Here is a 9,013-nt window from a genome sequence, read left to right on the forward strand (position 1 = left end):
GGCCAAATGCCGTCGTTTTTTGGTTCACCCTATACTGCAGAAGCGCATCCAGCTCGGCGAGTTTAACCACCTCCTCCAGGAACTCCGTCTGGATGATTGCCGCTTTCAGCGGTACTTCAGGCTGACTGGGGCCCAGTTTGAGGACCTGTTGGCGAGGGTTGGTGCCAGGATCTCCCGGCAGAACACCAACTACAGGCGCTACATTTCAGCTGCGGAGCGCTTGTCCATCTGTCTCCGGTGAGTAGCAGTTTATTGTTTATTGTCAAAATCATTAAATATTCACTGTATCTAGAAAGTCATACGTCTGCTTATCTGACACTATAGTGGTATGAACCCACATTTTGCTGTGATTCAATTTCAATAAACGGATCAAAAGTATAATGTAATAACGGCATAATATAATGATAATCTTTATTTGTATAGCACCTGTCATACCCGAAATGCAGCTCAAAGTGCTTTACAACAAAAAAAAATACATGCACTGTGTGCTTCACTTTAAAAAATAGGCATGAAATGAACAAAAAACGTGTTAAAAACGTAATGTTACATAAAATTACACACACACACACACACACACACACACACATACATATACAGTATATAAGATAACAGCATGTAAAAAGGCTGATGAAATTACTAGTCTACTTCATGATGTCGATTTATGAAAAGTCTGAATTCATGTGCCATTTGTACAATTTATGGGTAAATCCTAGATCTTGACCTGCTTGTCATGCATTTCAATAGAAAATTAGCTCATTTTATCCACTGCAATAATGTAATAGCATAAATACTTGAGTACTTTCACCTGTTCAGCCATATCAATAAAATAGTACAAGTAACAACAGATTTGATGTAGACTGCCACCTATATTCACTTTAACTCAGCTAAATTTAATGTTTTCTTCTATGCTGCAGATACCTGGCCACTGGTGACTCCTTCAGGACCATTGCAAACAGTTTCCGCGTTGGGGTCTCCACTGTTTCCCTGATAGTTCCAGCTGTAGTCACAGCTATTTGGGATTGCCTCGTGGAGGAGTTCATGGCTGTGCCCACCACAGAGGAGTGGAGGTCCATCGCAGAAGGGTTTGAGGAGGTGGAATTTTCCTCTCTGGTGTGGCGCTGTGGATGGGAAGCATGTGGTCCTGAAAGCCCCTGCACATTCAGGATCCCAGTACCACAACTACAAGGGGACATTCTCAATAGTCCTCCTTGCTGTTGTGGATTCCCAGTATTGCTTCAGGGTGATCGATGTCGGGGGCTACTGCAGGACCAGTGATGGCGGTATCCTGGCCAACTCAGCCTTTGGTAGAGCGCTCTGGTACCCTCCAGCTGCCTGCTGACTGGCTGTTACCAGGAGCTGACCACAGGGGACCCCAGCCACATGTGTTTGTCGCGGATGAGGCCTTTCCACTCTGGAAACCTCATGAGGCCATTCCCCGGGCGCACACTTACGAGAGACCGGCGGATCTACAACTACCGTCTGTCCCGGGCACGGCTGGTGGTGGAGAACACCTCTGGGATCCTTATCCCAGTGGCGGATGTACCGGCGTGCCATGGAGCTCCAGCCCGACATTGCGGAGAAGTGTGAAGGCGACCTGTGTTCCACAACTTCCTGCGGAAGACGACCCCAGCGCCTGCAATGAGGGGGAGCATCTCCAATGGTGTGGTGGAGCCTCTGCCAGATCTGGGAAGACTGGCTGCGAACAACTCAGCAAGAGAGGCCATCAGGGTTCGGGAGACCTTCGCAGCTTACTTCTCGGCAGAGGGAACGGTCCTGTGGCAGGCCAACATCTAGTGTGCAAGCACTCACAAAGCTCTATCAAGAGCCACCTACACATTACCACGGAGCACACATCCTGCCATATTTATTTTCTTTTGTGTACTTTATGTTAAAAGCTTCTGCACAGCTGGAACCTACACAATACATTACACAATGTTCTGTGTGTGCAATAAATATATGAAATTAGATGAGAATTGTTTCTGTAGGAAAGAAGACGAAAGGCAGCTGAGGTAGATTTTTATATATATATATATATATATATATATACATATATATATATATATATATATATATATATATATATATATAAATCTTCCAGTATAAAACATAAAAAGTGAACATATACATACAAATAACATGTCTACTCTACAGAGAACAAAAAGGAGCAGGCTTGGGCGAACAATTTGAAATGGAGGCCTCAGGGACACCTATTTTTAAAAAACGTGGTTCGTTCCCTGCAGAGATTGTTGCACCATTAACTAAAAAACTACTCACAATGATCAAAATTTAGCACAACAGGGCTGGCTTCAAAAATTAATTTGTGTATGTGAAATTTCACATACTCCTTCCGCTGGGGCGACAATCTCTGCAGGGAAGGAACCAGACTGACTCAAAAGTTCAATATTTTCAACTCGAGCGATGAGTTGTTGGACGCGAATTTCGCATCTATCTCGCCGCGTCCATTGCGTCTATCGCGTCCATCGCATTGCGCTAGACGTGTCTATCGCGCCGCCCGGCGCGAATTCGCGTCTAATCGCGTCTTTGCATTCACTTTGTATGTAATCTTGACACACGAATTTATGAATTCGCGTTTGGTGTGAACACACAGTAAGTGAAAAGCTTGAGCTCTGTTTCACATTGGATTATAATAGTTGGTGTTATAGTCAGGACATTGAAAATAATTGTGTGGCATCAATAAAATCTACATACCTGAGACGGGAAAATGTGTGTTAATATTTATTTATTTTTTTATTTTTTATTTTTTTTACCATTATTTTTTATTTTTTTCCATTTATTCCTGTTGTTGCTAATTTGCATCATACCTAAGTGTACGTACTTTTAGTACAAGTATTTGTTATTGTTAAAATAACATTTGTTAAAATATTACGTTGCAACCAAATACTGTATGGTTTTGACATTTTTCTAGCTTGTTAAAAAAGGACATACAGTAAAGAAAAAAAAAATCTCTCAAATTTTAGGGGTGCTGGGATTCAATTTAGGGGTGCTTCAGCACCCCCAAAAATGGGATAGAAAGACATAAGTTTCCACCGTAATGTGCTGTTGCCTGAGCGAAACAGAGTAGAAGTAGGCTAAGCTGACTCTCCACTAGTAGATGGCAGTATGAGTACTTAAATGTATGCCTGGTTTGTCTTTGTGAACTGTTGTATTTTCCAGGTTATTGATGCAGATGTATTTAATACTATTCATTTAATTTGATATTTGATGTTTATTGTTTATTTACAACCTAGTTATAGGTAGCATGTATTTACTTTTCATTTCAGAACCACACATAGGCCTACCTGTATGGAAGAATGAGCATGTGTTGATAGTGTGGCAGAAATGAAAATGAAAAATTAGTGAAAAATAAAGACACATTTGGGTTGTTCTTATCGGACACGATTCAGTGGATTAGGCTTCAGTTACCAGCCAGTCACAGCATCACCTGTACACTATACCTTCATCATTTACTCTCAGCTCAGAGTCAAACCTGTATGTCCTTCTGTTCCAACTCTGCTGTTAGCGACTTACATCAGAAATTTCTTGATGTAGGCTGTTTGGTCTAAAGTATGATTTACAGGACTGCAGAAATAGGACACAGTAACATAAGCTGTCAGCTCCACCCAGTCCGCTGTCATCTTTGCCTTTGGGGCATGCGCGTTTGGAGGAATTGCGGTCTGATTACTTTCCCCTGTGACCTGCCTGTGACCTCAGTGACGTAATTTCAACACTTTTCAACTCATACCCACAAACTTGAATTTGTGTTCACAGTGAGGACTTCGTACTCGTAGAAATTACAGCTGTATTCACAAGACTTAGCACTCACAGCTTTTAGATTCATACTCACATAAAAACAATCCTAACCTGAACAATTTCACAGACTCACATATATGACAGCAGAATTTTGTGTACAACAATTTTATTGATTGTTTAACATTACGAATACAAATGGTTAAATTTATGCACACATCATTTTGATAGTTGTCTTACACCATATATTCCTGGATTTTACAATGATTGGATGGAAAGAGATATTTGGTCTGTCATCCATTTGTTAGATGATTCTGGTGATATCTTTTGAGGATTTCTGTGTGAAATTTAATATCCAATGTAAATGTAAACAATTTAATAAGGTTATTAAAAGTTTACCTGTTTCTTTTATGAGGATGGTTAAAAATACACAAACTCATCTAACTGTACCTCCACATCTCCCCTAACTGATCATTGACAGTCAGGATTTCTCAGTTGAGACTTTGTCTAACAACGTAATTCGTGGTCTCTTCACAAACGTTCTCTATCCTATGCAGTTCAGTAGGAACGCAGCTTCTCAAAGTTTTTGTCTGCATACTTAAAATTACTTTTACCTCCAAAAGCCAAGAACTCCACTTTAAAATATTTAATGATAAATACCATTCAGAAGAACTTCTTAGACAAAGATTTAACATTGATCACAATAACTGCATATTCTGTGGTGAGGACATAGAGACCACGGATCACTTGTTCATTTTCTGTGTTTATAGTAATACTTTTTGGAGTGAAATGTATGATTGGCTCGAGCCAAAACTTATATCTCTCCCCCACTTTTCAAGAAATGATATTACGTTTGGAATGACAATAGAGGATAAAGACACTAATATTCTTTTGAACACTATTTATTTTAGGGAAATTTTTTATTCACAAATGTAAATGCATTAAAACACAACCCCTTTTTTTGGTATTTAAAAGAGAACTGACTTTGTACTGTAAAGCTTTGAAGCACATGAAAAAGAAACCAGCAAAAAGTCTTCTGTACACTATAAATAACATTAGACTATTAGAAGAGGCCCCTTAGCGATTTTAATTTATATATATATTTTTTCATATGTCTTTTTTGTTTTATTCTGTTTCCTGTGGGTCCTGCTGTGTCTTTGTAAGAGCATATTATGAAGAATGTAACAACTGCCATATATTGTTGGAAATTGTTCTATTTTCAATAAATACATGTCTTTCAAAAAACATATATTCCTGGCATGAAACTAGCTAGCAAGCGATTTAACATAGGTAACAATAACCTTAGTATTATTGTTAACTAGCTTAACTATAACTAGCTTAACTAGTTATAGTTAAGCTATAACTAGCTTAACTATAAGCTAGTTATAGATTGGCATCTATTAATTAGTCATCATTTAGCTCATTTAACATCATTTAACATTATCATGCAACAGCATTACTCAACTTACACGCTTGTTTGGAACAAAATGTGCAAGGTTTTTTGCTTCTTGCTGGCTGGTTTGCTGAACAAAGTTAACACAAAGCAGCACTTCCCAGCAGCACGTCTGGTCTATGCGATTGATTCAGATCACAACAGGACAGCATGTGTGTGCGCCTTGCGCCGTCTACTCATGGTGCGTTTACAGACGGCTGGGAAAAACACGTTATCACATGTTAAAAACAAATTGAACGGTTGCAACAGCTGTAAAAGGTGCGGGGACAGAGGGCTCAGATACGGGAAGTGCGGGGGACATGTCCAACGCGTACCCCGTGTCCGCTACGCCCATGTCTCTGACGTTATAAAGAAAACTGCCACCGCCAAAGAATCAAAGGACAATGCACAAAATTTGCTCAGATGATAATGCAAATCTACGATCTGGGTGGAACAGATTGTTAGATAAATGAAAGTGTGAGGTGAAATCGTATCTTTCAAATAGACACTCCTCCAGGGAGAAATCCAAATGGGATCTTATCACCTTCTCCTTATGTAACAGCCTCTGAATAAACTGTGCCTCAACGTCCACGACTTTATTCACACAAAGGACACGCCATGTCTCTCCTTCTTGCTACATGCTCAGCAGGCGATCGGGACCTACCCATTGGTCCGACAGCCCATTGGTTCGACATCCCATTGTTCCGACCATATTAAACCCATTGTTCCGAAGTCCGTTCCGAAATCATCATGATGCCCTGTGGTTAACCACTAAAGTCAAGCCAGCCCTCACTTTGAAACATTTGGTCAAGCCAGCCCTCACGTTGTTTTGCGGTGCGCGCATATACTACACATTACGGCAAGAGCGAGAAAGGGCTGATTTCAAAGTACATTGAGAATAATATTCTTAAAAAAACTACCTGTTATTATTCAACCGTTCCACTTTAGACTGACAGTACTCCACCTCAGGGTGTCACCCAGAAAATATCAGGTCAATCTGATGGAGCATTTCCGAATAAAAGTCCTCTGAACTGTCATATTTTACTGTACTCCTTGTACATTAAAATTAATATTTTTTTTTTTTAAAAAAAACTACCTGTTATTACTCAACCGTTCCACTTCAGACTGATAGTACACGACCTCAGGGTGTCACCCAGAAAATATCAGGTCAATCTGATGTAGGATTTCAGAATAAAAGCCCTGTGAACTGTCATATTTTACTGTACTCCTTGTACATTGAGAATAATATTTTTAAAAAACTACCCGTTATTACTCAACCGTTCCACTTCAGACTGATAGTACACGACCTCAGGGTGTCACCCAGAAAATATCAGGTCAATCTGATGTAGGATTTCAGAATAAAAGCCCTGTGAACTGTCATATTTTACTGTACTCCTTGTACATTGAGAATAATATTTTTTTTTTTAAAAAACTACCTGTTATTACTCAACCGTTCCACTTCAGACTGATAGTGCATGACCTCAGGGTGTCACCCAGAAAATATCAGGTCAATCTGATGGAGCATTTCAGAATAAAAGCCCTCTGAACTGTCACATTTTACTGTACTTCTTGTACATTGAGAATAATATTTTTAAAAAACTACCTGTTATTATTCAACCGTTCCACTTCAGACTGATAGTACACGACCTCAGGGTGTCACTCGAAAAATATCAGGTCAATCTGATGGAGCATTTCCGAATAAAAGCCCTGTGAACTGTCATATTTTACTGTACTCCTTGTACATTGAGAATAATATTTTTAAAAAACTACCTGTTATTACTCAACCGTTCCACTTCAGACTGACAGTACTCGACCTCAGGGTGTCACCCAGAATATGTCAGGTCAATCTGATGTAGCGTTTCAGAATAAAAGCCCTCTGAACTGTCATATTTTACTGTACTCCTTGTACATTGAGAATAATAATTTTTTTTTAAAAAACTACCTGTTATTACTCAACCGTTCCACTTCAGACTGATAGTACACGACCTCAGGGTGTCACCCAGAAAATATCAGGTCAATCTGATGGAGCATTTCAGAATAAAAGCCCTGTGAACTGTCATATTTTACTGTACTCCTTGTAAATTAATAATAACTTTTTAAAAAAAAAACAAAAAAAAAACTACCTGTTATTATTCAACCGTTCCACTTCAGACTGATAGTACTCGACCCCAGGCAGTCACCCAGAAAATATCAGGTCAATCTGATGGAGCATTTCAGAATAAAAGCCCTCTGAACTGTCATATTTTACTGTACTCCTTGTACATTGAGAATAATATTTTTAAAAAAAACTACCTGTTATTACTCAACCGTTCTACTTCAGACTGATAGTACACGACCTCAGGGTGTCACCCAGAAAATATCAGGTCAATCTGATGGAGCATTTCAGAATAAAAGCCCTCTGAACTGTCATATTTTACTGTACTCCTTGTACATTGAGAATAATATTTTTAAAAAACTACCTGTTATTACTCAACCGTTCCACTTCAGACTGATAGTACACGACCTCAGGGTGTCACCCAGAAAAGATCAGGTCAATCTGATGGAGCATTTCAGAATAAAAGCCCTCTGAACTGTCATATTTTATTGTACTCCTTGTAAATTAATAATAACATTTAAAAAAAAACAAAAAAAAACTACCTGTTATTACTCAACCGTTCCACTTCAAACTGATAGTACACGACCTCAGGGTGTCACCCAGAAAATATCAGGTCAATCTGATGTAGCATTTCAGAATAAAAGCCCTCTAAACTGTCATATTTTACTGTACTTCTTGTTCATTAAGAATAACATGTTTTCAAAAAAAAACTACCTGCTATTACTCAGCTGTTCAACTTAAGACTGACAGTACTCGACCTCAGGGTGTCACCCAGAATATGTCAGGTCAATCTGATGTAGCATTTCCGAATAAAAGCCTTTGGAACTGTCACATGTTACTGTACTCCTTGTACAATAAGATTAACATTAAAACAGTAACAAAAAAAAAAAAAAAAAACTACCCGTTACTACATTACATTTCACTACTTTGAGGTAACAAACAGAATTAATCTTTGGTTCAGTTTAGTGGCACAATTGGCAATCCCAGCTCTCATTTTTGGCCTTTTCCAGGTCTTTGGTTGTCATGCCCAGGCACTGGAACCATCTCCCACAGGAATCACATTGGATCTATAAAATGAAGTTAAAATCACAAAGATACTTTTTAATATACTCTTGCAGCTTTTTTTGAAAACCACAACTTAAACGTACAATGCAAGACGTTAGTTTCAGACTGCTGCCTGCTGTACACAAATTTGAAAACACTGAAAGGGTATGGTGAAAATATAATGTATTTTTTGTCACCAATTATGGATTTTGTAGAGGTGTGGGTGTATTTATTTTTTAAAAGTTATACATTTTCACTAGGGCCGCCTCACCCTAAACGCAGAACACGCGCTGTGCGTAGGGCCTCATCTTTCATGGGGGGCCACATTTTGCGCGAGGGGACGCATTTGCGCATATGCGCAATGGATGCGCACATGCGCTACCGTGAGGCGCACCTAGAATCAGCTTGAGGAAGGAGAGAAGAGACCTGACCACCCATGCGTCGCTGCAATGATTGACAGCACTCGACATCTGAACAATAAGAGGGTGCGCTGGCAGGCACTTGCAGAGCTGCAGCAGATGAAAAGTTGTCGACATGTCGTCCAAAAGAGCCTCAGGAGTATGTGCGGGGACTTGAGGGCGGGCAAGCTCCACGGAGGGGGAGACCCGAGCCTCGGGGGTATGTGCAGGGCCGGGAGGTCGGATGCTCCCAGAGAGGGGAGAGGGAGAAATATAGCTAAATAAGATGAAAATAGA

The sequence above is a fragment of the Epinephelus fuscoguttatus genome, linkage group LG17, assembly GCF_011397635.1.
Source record: "Epinephelus fuscoguttatus linkage group LG17, E.fuscoguttatus.final_Chr_v1".
In the NCBI taxonomy this organism is placed as follows: Eukaryota; Metazoa; Chordata; class Actinopteri; order Perciformes; family Serranidae; genus Epinephelus; species Epinephelus fuscoguttatus.